Consider the following 16,951-nt stretch of genomic DNA (forward strand, 5'->3'; position numbering starts at 1 on the left):
AGAGGTGCTGGGCCACCCCAGGTGGGAATAGATTTCGTGCCCTGGCCTGTTCTCCCTGGCAGCCCACTGGCCGCCATCCTCCAGAGGACACTGGACAATCAGGTTTAGGCCCAAAGTGACGAGACACGTAGAGCCTCATGGGATGGGGGTGGAGCTGGCCCTTTCCTCCCCAACGAGACTCCCAAGTTGTCACCCACAAACGGCCTCTCTGGCTTCTGATCAAGCTGTTTAACGGCCATGATCCCAGAGACTCAGACACAAATCTCAGAATCCAGTGGCTTTTGGCAGAAATGCATCCAGACCCTGCAGTACATTACTGTCGCTGGGCCATTCCAGGGAGGAAAGGGTGCTGTCCCTCCACCTGCTCCCCCTTGGCGGCTCGGTGGCTGCCATCCTCCAGAGGCCACTGGACAGTCAGGTTTGGGCCCTCAGTGATGAGACACGTGGGGCCTCAAGGTATGGGGGTGGGACCAGCCCTTTCCTCCCCATCCCAACAAGACCCCTAGTCGCCGCCCACTAACGGCCTTTGTGGCTCCAATCAAGCTGCTTAACGGCCATGATCCCCGAGACTCAGGAACAAATCTTGGAACCCAGCAGGTTTTGGCAAGAAATCCCTCCAGATTTCATTGTTACAATTTTGGAATTTCAAAATCGCGCAGCCACTACTACAACCACGCAACATCATATGTTATTCATAACCAGGAATAGAAAACAAATTGTCTACTGTTGCCTTTTCAGGAGATCTGAGTGTTGGGGTAAAATCCCAAATAATAATAGTGGATCCGGTGTCAAAATATTGAATGTAATCAAAGTAGAGAGAGAGTAATGTGGAAATCATCTCCTCCACAGGTAAGGGGAGGTGTAGGATGGGGGTATACTAGGGGTTTTGGTGGTGAAGAATGGGCACTGGTGAAGGTACGGGTGTTTCATTGTATGACCAAGACTTAAACCCGAAAGCTTTGTAACTGCTATCATGGTGATTCAATAAATAAAATTATAAAAAATGAAAAAAAGAACCACTGGTGAGGTTTAAAGGTAAAATAAACCCTACACAGGGGGCTGGAGAGATAGCACAGCGGGTAGGACATTTGCCTTGCACACAGTGGACCCGGGTTCAATTCCCAGCATCCCACATGATCCCCTGAGCACCGCCAGGAATAATTCTTGAGTGCAGAGACAGGAGTAACCCCTGTGCATCGCCAGGTGTGACCCAAAAAGCAAAAAAAAAAAAAACCCAAAACAAATAAAACCTTTATTGTATTATTGCAAAGCTTCCTAACCAACGTAGCCTAAAATGAATACCTTCAGTGATTCTCCATAGCTCTTTCACAAGACGAAACTAAAGGGACACCATGCATTGCAAGCACCATCAATCCATAAAATCTGGGAAAGAAACTGGAAGTTGCTATATTATTAACCCAAAATTAACAGATCCAAAGATGTTTATAAGCACCAACTCCTGTACGTTTGACGCACGTGTCCTCAGGTTGATTTTTCTGGAGAAAGAGCTTGAGCAAGACCGTTACTTTTAGCCTACATAATCCCCAATAGCAGCCCTTGACTTTAGAATCTATGGTAGGGAATTCACACGGTCTATACGTGAATCATGGTTACTTTGCAGGATATCCAAATATTACATCGTACTGTGAATATTCTGTAATACTAGGTTGTAACTCAGTAAACTGTAGATTGGAGAGAGAGCCCTGGGGCAAGGCTGATGCCTAGCAAGCAGCAAACCCAGATTCTTTTCCCTGGCACTTCCTATGGTCCCCAGCATCCCCTCCAGGAGTGATGCCTGAGCAGAGCTCGGAGGAGCCTCAGCACTGCTGGATATAGTTCCCGAGTCCCTTCACAAATATAAGTAAGCACCCATTTTGTGGATTATAGTATATATGGTCACGGTCCTCCCGCTTTTCATCGATTTGCTTGAGTGGGTCCAGTAACGTCTCCATCGTGAGACTTGTTACTGTGTTTGGCATATTGAATACATCATGGGTAGCTTTCCAGGCTTTGCCATGTGGGCGAGATACCCTCAGTAGCTTGCCGGGCTCTCCGAGAGGGGCGGAGCGTGCAAGGCAAACGCCCTACCCGCTGTGCTATTGCTCCAGCCCATAATATACATCAGGATCAGGATCAGGATCATCCTGTTGTCCGTCGATTTCCTTGAGCAGGCAACAGTAACGTCTCTTTCTTCCTAGCCCTGAGATTTTAAAAGAGCCATTTCAATGCTCTTTTGGATTAGGAAAATGAGCCCCGTCATGGTTACTGGTATTTGGCATATTGAGTACGACACGGGAAGTTTGCCAGACTCTGCCATGTGGGCAGGATACTTTCAGTTAGCCTGCCGGGTTCTCCAAAGTAAGAACGCAATAATAAGATGTCATTATTCTGGGAGCTGTGTTTTATAGTCTCTGGATTTTGGCCGTTGATGGGACCAACCTGGCGCTGGTGGCAGCTGGTGGGTGTGACGTTTACCTACTGGAAGATGGGGAAGGGGTCTGGGTGGAGAAGGCCCAGTCCCGATCTGAGTAGGCTTGGAGACCTCAGCCCCGGGACCCGCATGCCTGGGTTCCTCTGCCAGTTCTTTCATGCATGAGGCCCGTCCGGACATGTGGAGAGTGGGCCCAGCATGGCCGTGGCTGGCACCAGAGGTCCTCAGCTGCTATGGCTCTGCGTGGGGCGGGGCGGGGCAGGGGGAGAGAAACTCAACCCTCCCCCCTCCAAGGGGCCCCAGTGAGGAGAGCCAGGCGCGGGGGCAGGAGACTCTGCTCAGACAAGAGCTAGATCATCAAGATCAGGCCAGAGCCAGCCCGCCAGCGAGAAGGGCGCCCTCCTGTGGCATCTTGGGAGAACAGCAGCTCAGACACAGGCTAGAGAATCAAGATCAGGCCACGGCCACCCTGCCAGCGAGAAGCGCGCCCTCCCGTGGCAGATTTGGAGAACTGCAACTCAGACACCAGCTGGAAAATTAAGAGCAGGCAAGGGCCACCCCCGCCAGCGAGAAGGCCGCCCTCCCGTGGCAGTTCGGGAGAACTGCAGCTCAGACAAGTGCTGGATCATCAAGGTCTGGCCAGATCACCCCCGCCAGCGAGAAGCGCGCCCTCCCGTGGCAGATTTGGAGAACTGCAACTCAGACAGAAGCTGGATAATTAAAAGCAGGCCAGGGCCACCCCCCCCCAGCGAGAAGGGCGCCCTCCCGTGGCAGTTCGGCGGAACTGCAGCTCAGACAAGAGCTGTATAATCAAGGTCTGGCCAGATCACCCCCGCCAGCGAGAAGCGCGCCCTCCTGTGGCAGCTTTGGAGAACTGCAACTCAGACAGGAGCTGGATAATTAAAAGCAGGCCAGGGCCACCCCCGCCAGCGAGAAGGGCGCCCTCCCGTGGCATTTCGGCAGAACTGCAGCTTACACAAGAGCTGGATCAAATCAAGATCTGATCAGATCACCCCCGCCAGCGAGAAGCGCGCCCTCCTGTGGCAGCTTGGGAGAACTGCAGCTTATTCAAAGGCCGGGGAGTCAAGATCTGGCCAGCCACCCCTGCCTTTGCCCCCAGGTGACCCTGTCTGCCTTGTTTCATCCAGCCCCCCGTGATCTCTTTCTCACCCCCTCACATTTCTCTAACTTTCTTTCAATAAAAACATTTTACTGAAGAATTTTATTGAAAATCTTTTTTCGATAAAAAGACATCAGAATCCTTGCATTATATTGCCGATGTTGCCAGTATCATGGCCATGTTTACCATACAGCCACCAAATTTCACCAAATTTGCCACGTCACCAAGCCCACCAAATTCGTGCCACAGCAAACCAAAACGGAAACGCCCCCCCAAAAAAGCAGTGGCAAATGTTACCAAATTCACCATACCAACACCAGATTCACCATGTTTGTGCCACAGTGTACCAAATTCACCAGATCTGTGTCAAAGCCAAACAAAATCGGAAATATAAAACAGCAGTGCCAAACCTCACCAAATTTTACCACAGTGTGCCAAATTCACCAGATTTGTGCCACGTTCAACCAAAACACAAAGAGCAAAATAGTGGTGCCAAACATCACCACATTTTCCATAACATCACCAAACTTGCCAGATTTGTGCCACAGCCAATCAAAACAGAAATAGCAAAAAATAGCGATGCCAAACTTCACTGAATGTACCAGTTCACCAAATTAACCAGAATTGTGCCACAGCCAACCAAAACAAATACAAAAAACAGCAGAGACAAGCGTCACCAAATTTGCCATAGCATCACCAAAGTCACCGGATTTGTGCCACAGCCAACCAAAACCAAACTACCCCAAAAGCACTAGTGCCAAAGTCACCAAATTTGCCATAGCATTGCCAAATTCACCAAATTTGTGCTACAGTCAAACAAAACGGAAATACCCCCATAATAGCCACGCCAAAAGTCACTAAACTTGCCATATCATCACCAAATTCACCATATCGTCACCAAGAGTCATCGAACTTGTGCATGACTTCATTTCATGCCCGACATCATGATTACCACCACCACCTAAATGACCATGACCAGCCTCAGACCATGATCACCAGATCACCAGCATAATCTGATCGGCAGAGCGTCCCGCCAGTTCTGTCCGCATCACCATGTCACCATCATCACCGCAACTGCATCCCCAACAATGCTGCCATTTTCACCACCAAAGCATCATCACCACAGCACCATGCGACAGCTATTCCTGCCACCATCACCACCTCCACAATCTTTGGCATTGCCATTGCTGCCTCAATAACCGTCACCATTGTCGTTCCACCAGCTCAGCCTATCCCAGTGCCCCCCATGAGTGTGACTGATGTGCTGGGGGTGCCTCCCTCCATGACGAGTTCCGCTGTGCCGAGATGGATGCCTGTGTGTCTGGGACGTCCCTGCCCCCTGCCAGGCATGGGCACTCTGAGCTGAGGGGTGCGGGCAAAGGTCCGTTTTCTTGCTCTTGGGGGCCCGAAAATGGGGCAGCTGCAGGGAGCCAGTTTCTCTGATGATCACTGATGACAGTCCGGTGCTTGCTGGGCTCCAGAACTCTGGGAAGAGAGAGACACACACAGCGAGAGATCACTCACAGGCGTTTTGCTGACAGCTGCGTCCCCTGAGCAGAAATGATAATAATATACATATATACATATATATGAGATTGATATCCAAGGGAAGGAAAATGGGTCCAGGAGGACTGGTCAATGGTTGGAAGCTCCCACAAGCATCGGGGACAGAGGGTAGTTAGGATAGAGTAGGGACCAGTCTGGCAATAATGCTTGGAAATGGTTGGAAATCACTTTGGAGGGGAACTGGGTGTTGAAAGTAGGTAAGGAGATAGACATAATAACCTTTCAATATCTGTATTGTAAACCAAAAGGTGTGTGTGTGAGAGAGATGGGGAGAGAGAAAAGAGGGAGAGAGGGGGTAGAGAGAGAGCACTGCAGAAAGGAGGAGGGAGAGAGAGGTGCCTTGCCTGTCTGGGGGAGTAGGGAGACCGGGAAGATTCGTGGTGAGCAATGTACACTGGTTGAAGGGACAGGTGTTGGGACATGATATGACTGAAATCCAATCATGATCAACTCTGTGTATTTCACTAGGATTGAAAAAATTCACAAAGAAAATAACATTTTAAATAAGACAAAACAAATCTAAGTCAATTGTGAAATTTTGAGCGAGCAGCAGTGCAGTGGGCTGGTGAGCGGTGCTAGCAGAGCCTCACCTGGCAGCTGTGATGGGAGTCAGCTCCCACACTCCAGAAGCTTCTGAAGCTTGGCACCCTCTCCCTGGCCCAAACTGAGCCTTACTCATCAGCGTTCCTTTGGGGGCTGCAGGGGCTGACGCATATGAAGCACATCCCTCCTGCAGGCAAATGCCTTAGTCCCTGTGCTATTGTAAGGCCAGAGATGGAAATGTAAGGGCCGCCTGGGCTAATAGTCATGAAAGAGTTAAGTGGTAGGAAAGCGTTCACCAGAGAACTGTAAAAGCTGTGAAACTAGAGCTGCAAAAGCTGGCTCAAAAGAGTCATAAGGTAGCTCCCACCTACACCCTGCTATGACCTTGTGGCTGGGCCGGATATGGGGACATGTGCTCAGATGTTCCGAAGAAGTTCATCTTGTCAAGTGTCGTGCTGTTCTTGGTAAAGCTGCAGATTGCTGTACTGTCAGATTCCTTTGTTTATTCTTGGTTATAAAACCCCACTGTGCTTTGATTCGGGGCTCTCTGCCTCTGTCCTGTTTTCGGGACATGTAGTGAGCCCCAGCATGCTTGGACAATAAACCCTGTGCGTGTTGCATGAGAAAGTCTCTTGGAGTCTCCTTCACGGGCGGCGATCGTCTCGACCCTAACATTTGGAGGTCCCACCGAGATCTGCTCTGCTGCCCCGGCCGTCTCCAACGGGCTCTTCTCGGGGTAAGTAAGGCGCCCCGAAACTGGGAATCGCCATCGCGTAAGGCCAGGTCCTGACTGGCATGGTGACTGTCGGTGCAAGGCGTGAGCCTTCTCGGACTGTGGCTGACAGTCGTGTCCGGGAGCCACAGGTCACGCCCCCGGGGGCGCCCTGGTGGTGTGGTAAAGGAGCTCTGGGAACGCCTGGATGTCTCCTAGGAGGCGGGTGCTGCGACTTTGTTGCCAGCAAAGTCAGGGAGGCTGCTAATGGTTTAGTTTCAACATGAGTTTCTAGAGTTATAAAATGGGTTCATCTCAGATGTCAGCTTGCTGTAATAGTTTCTGAGAATGGAGAATTTCATGGGAAATTTTACTAACTATATTGTGAGTCAGCATGTCCAGTGCTTGAAAGTACATGCTACTATTTTGATAACTTTATTCCATGCAAAGCCTTGTCACCAGCCCGGATCTCCAGAGAGCTTTGTACACAAGTGTGAAATCCTTAATGTTGCATGATAATCTAGGAGTGTTTTAATCTTTTTCCTGGAAATCAAAATTTTAAGATGTCTTCTGGTTAACTTCCAATGTCAAGTGATCTTTTGCCCAGTGAATACACCTTGTAAGAGCTTTAATTGTGAGCATTTTTAAGACTTTTTGAATAGCTCTAGAACTGATCTAATGCTTCTGAAATAGCACTGCAGAGTACAGTTTTGTTATGTTAAGTGAGATTATTGGTAGCTGTGTCCAAACTTGGGAGATCGTGTTGAACTAAGATCAGTAAAATAAGAGTTCAAACTTGTGGGATGACAGGAATATAGATGTATGTCTTAAGTCAGAAAGATAAATGATGGAGATATCGTCAGTGGGAAAAGGGAAAGGGATCCTGTTAAAGTGAAGATGGTTTTTTACAGGACGGAATGAATGTTAAGGAATGTGCAGAAGGTTAGAGGTTGTCAAACTGTATTGTTATTAGAAAATTTGAATTACACCCGCGGAATTGTTCTAGTGAATTTTTGGTAAGCTCTATGGAAAAGATATTGGACAGATTGGCTAGACTCCTGGTACAGTGCTCTTAGAAAATGGAAGTCAAGGTTTAAACATGATGTCAAATTGTATCCTTTATCGCTACAGATTTGAGCTTCTTTTGACTAGGACCCACAGCAAATGGGTGGATTGCACCTCACCGTGAGTAAGGTGAAATGCTTGCTCTTCTCTTCTTTTATACCTTCAGTATGTTCTTTAATGCTCCATGGCACTATGTTGGTTTGTATGAATCTAGGTAAGTCTTTCCTCTCTGTAATAAGAGTGATCCTTGAGCGCACCGCCAGGAGTAAGCCCCTCACATCACCAGGTGTGGCCCGAAAAGAAAAGAAAGGAAAAGAAAAGAAAAGAAAAGAAAAGAAAAGAAAAGAAAGAGGCAGATGGGCCTAAGCATATCTGAGCTTTGCTCTGAAGTCTGGGGCAGCAGGGAGCACAGGCTTTGCAGGAGGCAGAGTTCCCTCCCTCCACCCAGCCCCCAGCAAGGAGCCAGGAGTATCCCCAAGGCCAGCCCACTGCCAGGCTGCCGAAGATGGAGGACACGAGGAAGGGAAATGTGTTTCCCATGAAATCTACTGTGCTGTAATTCCCTGTGAAACAGAGCACCCGCCACCCCACCCCACTGTGAGTTCTGGTTTCGGGGAGACCCCCTCCTCTGTACTCTTGAGTGGCGATTGTCGGGGTCTGCTGCGCGTCCATGGTTGCCGCCCGTCTCAGCTCCTTCCATCCGCTCATCCTCCCAGCCCCCCAGAGCTGGTCCCAAATGGTCCCAAATGGTCGGTTCATCCATGGTGCTATTTGCAGGAGACAGCTCCCAAGTTGGGGGCACACAGACACCAGAGTCTTGTACACAGCTGAGCTGGGTTCAATCCCTGGCACCCCATGTGGTACCGTGAGCCCAGAGCCAGGGTAAATCCTGAGCATGGCCAGGTGTGCATACTTCCACCCTGAAGAAAAAAAACTTTCAGTGAATCTAAGGAATAAATGATGACTTTATTTTCTTTGTGTGTGCGAGTAAAAAAATTTGAAACGTGATCTCAAATATTAACTTTTTCTTCTCCTTATTCATGGCAAGTTGTGTCTGATTTAGAAATCTGAAGACGACTCTATTGTAGCTAATCCCAGGATCTTAATCGCCAGGTAGAGATTGTAAAGGATCCAGGTGTAGGTCTGAGTGTGATGGTAGATAAAGTGCTAAAAGGAATTTGCTCTGCTCTCAGGTTGAAAGCCTGGGAAGGGTCTAGGTCCAGATTCCCTGGGTTCATGCAGAAACCGCTGCCTGCCCCCAGGGGCCTTGGTGTCGTGCAGTGCTGATGGCGGAGGATCTCTCCATCCTGGGCTCCCACACGGAGGCGCAGAACTGCTGCCTCTGAGCGAGGAAGTCGGCTACACTCACCCAGCCCCTGGGTTTGCTGCGGGTTTTCCCCAGACTGTTGTTATCTCCAGCTTAGCTGCACGCGATGTGTGCCAAAGGTGTGTCTCTGCACTTTGTGAAAGTCAGCGTTTCTCTCGGGAGCTTGTCTCCAAGTTAGGTTTTCAGACAGGCTCAAAACAGGTCCAGCTGCGGAAGGCAGGACCAGTCCTGCCCTGCTCAGACCACTGCTAAAGCCAGAGTGGACGCAGGGGGCGGGGGACTCCTGTTCTGCGTCCCCCACTTCCCTGACAGCCAAGGACAGATACCAGAACCAGAATGTCAGGCGTGGCCTTTGGTCAGGAACTCTGCAGGGCCGGGAGGCAGTCTCCACGGTCCTGAGCTCACTGTGGGTGCTGATGTCTGGCTGTCTCCGCGCTCACACGCTCACACGCTCACACGCTCACATCCAGTTCTCCTGGATGTATTTGCATTTCTCTTCCTGTTTCTAATATTTGGTTCTTGTTATTTGCATTTTGAAAGGTTGCCCAGTAACACTTTAAGGTGTTTGCATCATGACTGATTTATTTCTTATGTAAGTCGTACGGAAAGAATCTAAATAGTGTGATCCCTTGGGAAAGGTTTCTGGCCCCGGAGACCTCCCTTCCGGCTCTCCTCCCTCTGCTGTTGCTCAGGACACCAACTCTAAAGCGTGTGGCTTTAAAGGGGCCCATGTATTTGTGACCCGGGCATCGGTAAAGAGGCCCGATGTCCTCTAGCCACTTGTGGCTTGCACGGTAGAAGTCAGAGCTGAGAGGAGACCAAGGGAATTAGCCGTGAGGACTGGTCAGCAGGAGCAGCTGCCGGGGTGTGTTTGGCCGTGTCCATGTAGGGGTCGCCACACATGCCCTGTCATGGACAGCCGGCTGGGAGATTGTGCAATGTTCCAGGCTTGTGTCAGGAACACGCCAAGGAAGCTGCCCTCTCCTCCTGCCTCAGAGCTCATGGCTCAGGCAAGTTGGATAGTCCTGACCGAAGAATGGGGCTCTGGCACTGGAGCGACATTCCAGCGTGGAGAGCATTTGCCTTGCACACGGCCAACTGGGTTCGATCCTCGTCATCACATATGGTCCCCCTGAGCACTGCCAGGAGTAATTCCTGAGTGCAGAACCAGGAAGAACCCCTGAGATCTCCCGGTATAACCCCCCTTCCCCCCAAAAAATCAGAATCTGCTCATCTTCCTTAAACCCCTTCACTTTGAATAAACATTCAAAATCAGATTTTCTAAGTGTGTGTTAGATTTAGAGCAAGGAACTCTTAAAATAATCTTATGGTGGCATCAGTTACCAAATAAGTTTGTTTTGCTTTGCTTTGGGGACGCAGATGCTCTGCAGTCATTCCCGCCTCCAGAGACCATGCAGTGCTGGGGACCAACCCAGCTCTCCTGTCTGTGAAGTGTAGACCCCAGTCCAGCCCCCAAACACATGCCATAGGAAAGTCAAGATTCCTGACCCACGGGATTGCATCAGAGATTTCCTTTCCTCTAAAACCCTCTTATTTCCACCTAAACAAGATCCTGTTTCCTAGCGAGGAGTTACTCATGTAATAGCTTAACTGCACTGAAGTCCACCCTTTCTGGTGTACGTCCAGCCCTTGGGGTTGAATTCAAGAGATCTCTGTTAGTCTCAGATTCTTTTCTTACTACTTAATGATCTGGAGTGTAAGTGTGAGCCACACACTGAGATAAATACACACTTCTCTTTTCATCTCTGTGAGAATTTCAGTTTGTTGTAAACCCGTGAGAATTCTGTAATGTGTGTGCAGATATCTTGGATCTCACTAACCAGACGTACATTCTGCCATTTCTAATGTGGGCCTCAGTCTCCGATTCCTCCTGTCAGTTTTTGGAGGGATCCGACCCTCGGAACATGCTCCTCGTTCACCCACTCACCCGCGGACCAGGGAGACTCAGCTTGTTGCTGTAAGTTACGCCTCCTTCACTGTGTCACCTGCCCGCATCACTGGTGCTATGGCCCAGTGCATGTGATCTAAACATGCATGACCCAGTGCCGCAAGGTGGATGGAGGGAGTTCCCATTGGCCCTCCCGACTTCTCCCAGGGCTGCAATTCCCTCTGTCTCCAAGGCACACAGATTTGAACCAGTGAGCAGGACATGAACATCCACAGCTGTCCTGGACCCCAGACTTTAATGAGATCCCCCACTTCACACGCACCTCTGTCTCTCTCCAAATATGCATCCCAGGAGCCACACTTCTGTCCCCTCTCATGTCCTTTCCAGGCTGTGGCATTGCCCAGTCTTGACTGGCCGTCCGTCCCCGCCCTGTGCTCCCCCACACACGTCCTTTTGTGGTGTAAATGCTCTCTCTCTCACACACACACTCACACACAGCCACAGACACACCCGTTGGGTTGTATCTATTGTGTCTTTGCTCCTTCTCTGTCTTGCCGCCCTCTCTCCCGAGGCCAGGTCCTCCATCTCCGCCTCTGCAAGCCAGCCTTGAGGCGAGTCTGGCCGTTTAAGAGCAACTCACTTTGGTCCTCTCCAGAGTCTGGATGAAAATCATTCTCTGTTGGATTAGTCTGAACAATCTTTGCCCCTGTTCTGGCTCAGAAAAGTTTCAAAAACACGTTCTCCGAACTTGCTGAAAGTTACTGAAATGACTGAGAACCAATGGATACTCCCAGCATAAAGCCGCTCTGCATGACATTCATATAATTGCTTTGCATGTGTGTGTGATTTAATTGTTGTCATAGCTTGGTAATAATTTATTCAAGAAATAGCACTTCAACCTGGGATTACCTGTTCAAAAGAATTCTTTTTTGGGGGGGGGGGGTGTGTGGGTGCAACAAGTCCTTTTTTTTCTCTTTCTGTTCTCCATCTCCCAAAGTTATTAACTTGTTTCTTTAAATTCAAATGGACAGAATGATACGCAGGTTCTGGCATGTACACATAGTCAAACTTTTTCTCCCTCACAGTCAGTAAAATTTCACTAAACTTCTGCAAGCATCAAAGCCTCGGCCCCTCCCCCTGCAACAGTCCTGGGAGCCAACTGCACTGGCCTCTCTCTGGGTTGATTTCTGGCATTTTGAACTCTTTGGTCTTTTAGAGAATCCGTGTTCATAAGAGACCCCGATAAAGAGAAAGCTTCCCTGCAGAAATCCATCAGTATTACCAGCGCTTTGCTCACAGAGAAGGACACAGAGCTGGAGAAGCTGAGAAATGAGATTGAATCCCGGCCCCGCCCATGTGGACCCGAGCCACGCCCATATCCGCCCAGGCCACGCCTACCTGGGGGCCGAGCCACGCCCATTTCCCTGGACCACGCCCACATTGGCCTGAGCCACGCCCACCCCTAGGGCCTGAGGTGGGTTAGTCGGGGCTGGGCGGAACCAAGAGGCGGAACCCCGGACCCGAAAGAGGCAAGGGGTCCCAGGCCGCTTCCTGCGGAGGCGTGACGTCACGATGTTCACGTGACCCACGCATCACATGGCGGCGGGGCTGGGCGGCTCCGAGGCCGCACCTGTCCTCGCGCTGGAGACCCTGTACTCCCTGCGCGATTCCCGGGCGAGTGCGCGGGCAGCGAGGGGAGGGCCAGGGCTGGCGGCGGCCTCTGGAGCCGGGGGTGCCCCCAGTGCAGCCCGAGAGAGGGGGCGTTGCGCTCCTGCCCTGCGGCCCGGCCCTGGGAGGGAAAACGGGGCGACTCGAGTCCCTCTGGCAGGCCGAGCGCAGCCCCGCGTCCAGGCCCTCCCCGCTGTCCCGCAACAGGACAGGGGCCTGCCCGGCCCTGTGTGGCGACAGGACTCGGGGTTCACCTTCCATGCGAGTCATTGCTTGTCTGGGAGTGGCCTCTCTGCTCCTTCTGTTCCCAGTCAGCAGTGCGGAAGCATTGAGGAAGCGGCTTGGTCACCCCGCCTGAGGGTAGGGGCTGTCTCGGTCACACCCAGGGTCGCTCCTGGCCCTGCGCGGGCGGGGTGGGTCCATCCCAACAGACAGATCCGAGACAGCTCGGAACCAAGGGCCCCACATCCCCCCGTGGATGCTGTATTCACATCTTCTCTCCCGCCCTGAGCCACGACGGCCCCCGAGCCGGCATCCCGGCGGGGGTAGCCACGGCTCTGCTCACCTGAGCTGCTCGCAGGGGCCCTCACTTCGGGTAGTCTGCTCAAGGGACCCCAGAACATGGGCACTCTGGTGTGTGTCATGTGAGCAGTCAGATTGGGTTCGGCGCGCTGAGGGCGTCACCCAGCCCGGGTGGAGTTTGCCAAGGGCCCCGGAGCCCTCACCAAGCCTCTCTGAGGCTTCCTTGTGTGAATATGAGGGACCTTCCAGCCCTCACAGGACGGAGTCTGCTGCTCGTGTCCAACCCCCCCCCCCCCCCCGCACACACACACGGAGCCCCCCGCAGTCAGCTTCATGGAGTAGAGGATGCCAGGGGTCGGGATCTGTGTGCAGGGACGGGCTCATCCGTCTGTCTGTTCACTGTCCCTCTACGTGACAGTCGGCAGCTGAGAGGAAATGCCTGGCGTGACCAGACCTGCCGGGGCTCCCTCAGGGGCTTTGCAGACTCCAGCCCTCAGCTTCCTGTGTTGACTCACGGTTCTGCTGAGCCATGTGGTCCCCAAAGCACCACCAGAATAATTCCTGAGTGCAGAGCCAGGGTATCCCCTGAGCCTCGCCGGGTGGGAGTTGTTTGAGGTGTCTCTGTAGTAATAAACCATTTTTTAAAATGAATGTTTTGTTTGGGTGCTCGGGGCTGGGCAGGGCCGGGCAGGAACCGGCTTTGCTGTCCGCAGGCAGACACAGTTCCAGCTCTGAACAGTCTCCTGAGCCTCTGAGCAGTTTGAAAGATGCCCCCTAATGCTTTCCTTCCCCTGAATCTTCCTCTCTGCTCTGCTCCAATGAGGAATTTCTGGTCCTTTTCTGAGGACTCTTTGGACATCCCGACCAGGATGTTTTGGACTGAAGTGTCCCAGACTTGGAACCCCAGACTTGACAGAGACATCCTACGGGACCTTTGGCGATACTGTGCTCACTCTGGGCCAGGCTCTCTGGGAGGTCTCCCTCTGCACCCCGCCCCCAGTCTGCACCCCTCGTCCTCATGCCTTTGGGGTGCACGCCTGTTGGCCGCTTCCTTAGAAAGGGTCAAAGATTCCACGATGAGGGGCTGGAGCAATAGCACAGCGGGTGGGGCGTTTGCCTTGCATGTGGCCAACCCGGGTTCGATTCCCAGCATCCCATAGGGTCCCCCGAGCACCACTAGGAGTAGTCCCTGAGTGCATGAGCCAGGAGTAACCCCTGTGCATTGCCGGGTGTGACCCAAAAAGGAAAAAAATAAAGAGAGTCCCGCGATGGGCACCAGCAGTGCCGCCACATCAGGTGGAGTGCAGGTGAAGCACGTTGCGTGGTTTCCCTCCTCTGGTCTCTGCACTTGCTGGATGAAGGGATTGAGGCGCAGGAGTGATCTTGAGGCCCCACTGGGGACCGTGTGTGCTCTGTCAGCCCTGCTGAACCGCCCGGCTGGGGGCGCGTACGTGCTCTTCCCTCTTTCTGGGCCAAAGATGTTTCTTTTTGTCTGTGTGTTAAATGGACCTTGTGGCTCTTCTCCGAGACCGTGTCCTCCTGTCCCCTGTGACACTCGCTGCTGTATGTGGGAGAGGCTGCCTGCCCTTCTGCAAGTCCAGCGTGTTCTGCTGTGTGGTCACGTGGGCATGCAGAGGCCAGCCTTTCCTCGCCCGCCCAGCGATGCTTGCCCCCAGTACAGGCGCTGTCTTGGGGCCTCGGTGCTGACTCGCAGAGCCTGTGCCCACGCGCCCGGCCCTCTCCCACAGGAGTGCTACCTGGACAGCGACCAGACGAGCCTGTACCACGCGGCCAAGTACCTGATGACGCTGCAGGCCCTGTACGGGACCATCCCCCAGATCTTCGGGAAGGGCGAGTGCGCCAGGGTGTGCCGGGGCGGGGAGGGGGGCTTCTCTCCTGCGGGTGGAGATTGGGGCTCCACCTCGCAGTGCTCTTGGCTCTGTGCTCGGGCCACCAAACTGAGGCTGTCTGCATGCAAGGCGTGACCCCTGGCCCCTCTGCTGTCTCCCAGCCCTCTTTCCTTTTCTCTTTTCTGTTCTTTATCTTTTCTTTTCCATCCCTACTCTCCCTCCCTCTCTCGCACTCTCCCTCCTCCCACCCTCTCCATACCCAGCAGTGCTCGGGGCTCACTCCTGGCAGGGTTTGAGGGATCGTATGTGGTGCCAGGAATTGAACCTGGGTCAGCCACCTGCAAGGCAAGCATCCTACCCACCATACTGTCTCAGGCCTGTCTTGTTTTATTTTATTGTTCCATTTTTTTCCGTCTTATTTTTAAATTTTGGATTGCCGGGCTCTTTTTAGCTTCATTAAAAAATCCGCCCATTGCTAAAAAGGCTCTGCCTGGTTCTGTACTTTGTTTCCAGCAAGTGGCCAATATGATGATCAGGATGAAGAGAGAGTTTGCAGGAAGCCAGAATTCAGTATTTCCTGTTTTTGATAACCTCTTGTTGCTTGATTGAAATGTGGATTTATTAACGCCCCTTGCGACTCAGCTGACATACGAGGGACTCATCGATGAAATCTATGGCATCCAGAACAGTAAGTGAAGTGACATCAGTTACTAATAGGTTAGCTGAGTAAAATCAATCTCAAAAGTTTTCGAAGGTGCGGCCTTTGTGTGTAAGTCAGAATATTTGAAAATGTCAGGCACTGACTTTCAGCCCAAGGTTAAAGCGAGCTCGAGCCAGGACACCATCGGGGAAACCGAGGCGAAGGCCTTGTGCAGAGGGCCATGCGGTGTGCAGCCCCGCTGCTTGGGGCCGCCCAGGGAGGCGTGAAGAATAGAGTGTTTCTGAGGGGTGCCTGGGTCCAAGGTCAGGGGGGTTTGGCCCCGGATGTTAGATTCTGTAGCATTTCAGATCTGAGTGGGGGCTAGGAAAACTCACGGGGCTAGTGCCAGGCGCACAGCCAGCGCTCAGTTCCATCCACACTCCTGCCTCGTCCAGTGAGCACTGAGCCGGGAGTAGCTCCTGCTGGGATACAGTCTGAGAAGTTTCCCACAGTCTGATTTGTGTCTTTTCTTCAGAACAGGGAGCCCTAGGCCTCACGAGGGGTAATTCCGGCGCCTTCAGGAGTGGCCCTGGTTGTGGGCTGGGGAAACAGCCCTGGGGATGGAGCCCCGGTCTGGAAGGACGGGGATGCAGCTAACTGCATGGGGTCTCTCTGGGGACACAGAGCCCTGCAGCCGCTGAGTGCTGGTCGAGTCCGGACAGTGCTGTCTGTCCAGTGTGCCAAGCTTGTTATTGCAGAGTGGATTGCGATGGCTTGTGTGTGTGTGTGTGTGTGTGTGTGTGTGTGTGTGTGTTTCTGCAGTGGTGAATGTGTGGCTCAGTGATGGCGGCCACGGAAGCAGAGCAGGACCACATGTGGAGGCATTTCCACACAACAACCCGTTTTCCTGCTCTTTAATGATTATGAAGGTGTTTCCGGTTTGTTTTTTACCAGTTGTTCCGAAGGATAACCTCTTAAGTTGTTTCCTTTTGTGGGGACAGTCGTAAGCAGTGCCCAAGGGGCCGTGGGGCTGATCTCGGTGATTTTCTGCTCTGTGGGGCCAGTCTGTGGCCCTGGAGCCACCAGGGCTGTGCCTGGCAGCAACTGGGGGTGATGCCACACACACAGCCCCTCCCCAGACTCCTGCTCCGAGCTGTCCTGGCACGGGAGCACCCTGTGCGAGGGGTCCCCACCTCCTGGTGCTTCTGCAAGTCTCGGGGGATCTGGCAGAGGTGCTGGGGTTGGGGGTGCGGAGGTGTGAGAGATGGGACTCGTGGGGTGCCTCCGGGAGGAAGGAGTTTCAGGAACTCACAGTCTCTTCATATCACACACTTCCTGCTGATCAAACATTTAATTAAGGGAGAGGGCTGGAGTGATAGCAGAGCGGGTAGGGCATTTGCCTTGCACGCGGCTCAGCCCGGGTTCGATTCCCAGCATCCCATATGGTCCCCTGAGCACCACCAGGAGTAATTCCTGAGTGCAGAGCCAGGAGTAATTCCAATGCATCGCTGGGTGTACCCCCCCAAAAGAAACCGTTAAGAGAAATCTGAAAAACAAGGGGAAATTGGGCTTCCCCATAACCCCCCAGCTCTGCGCCC

The 16,951-nt window shown here is 52.4% G+C and overlaps 1 pseudogene; it reads left to right on the forward strand.

The window, feature by feature from the left end:
- LOC130027096 (vacuolar protein sorting-associated protein 33A-like) overlaps positions 1–16,951 on the forward strand; it is a 99,841-nt pseudogene that overhangs the window by 64,757 nt on the left and 18,133 nt on the right.

This window comes from Sorex fumeus, unplaced genomic scaffold (assembly GCF_029834395.1).
Source record: "Sorex fumeus unplaced genomic scaffold, SorFum_2.1 ptg000036l, whole genome shotgun sequence".
In the NCBI taxonomy this organism is placed as follows: Eukaryota; Metazoa; Chordata; class Mammalia; order Eulipotyphla; family Soricidae; genus Sorex; species Sorex fumeus.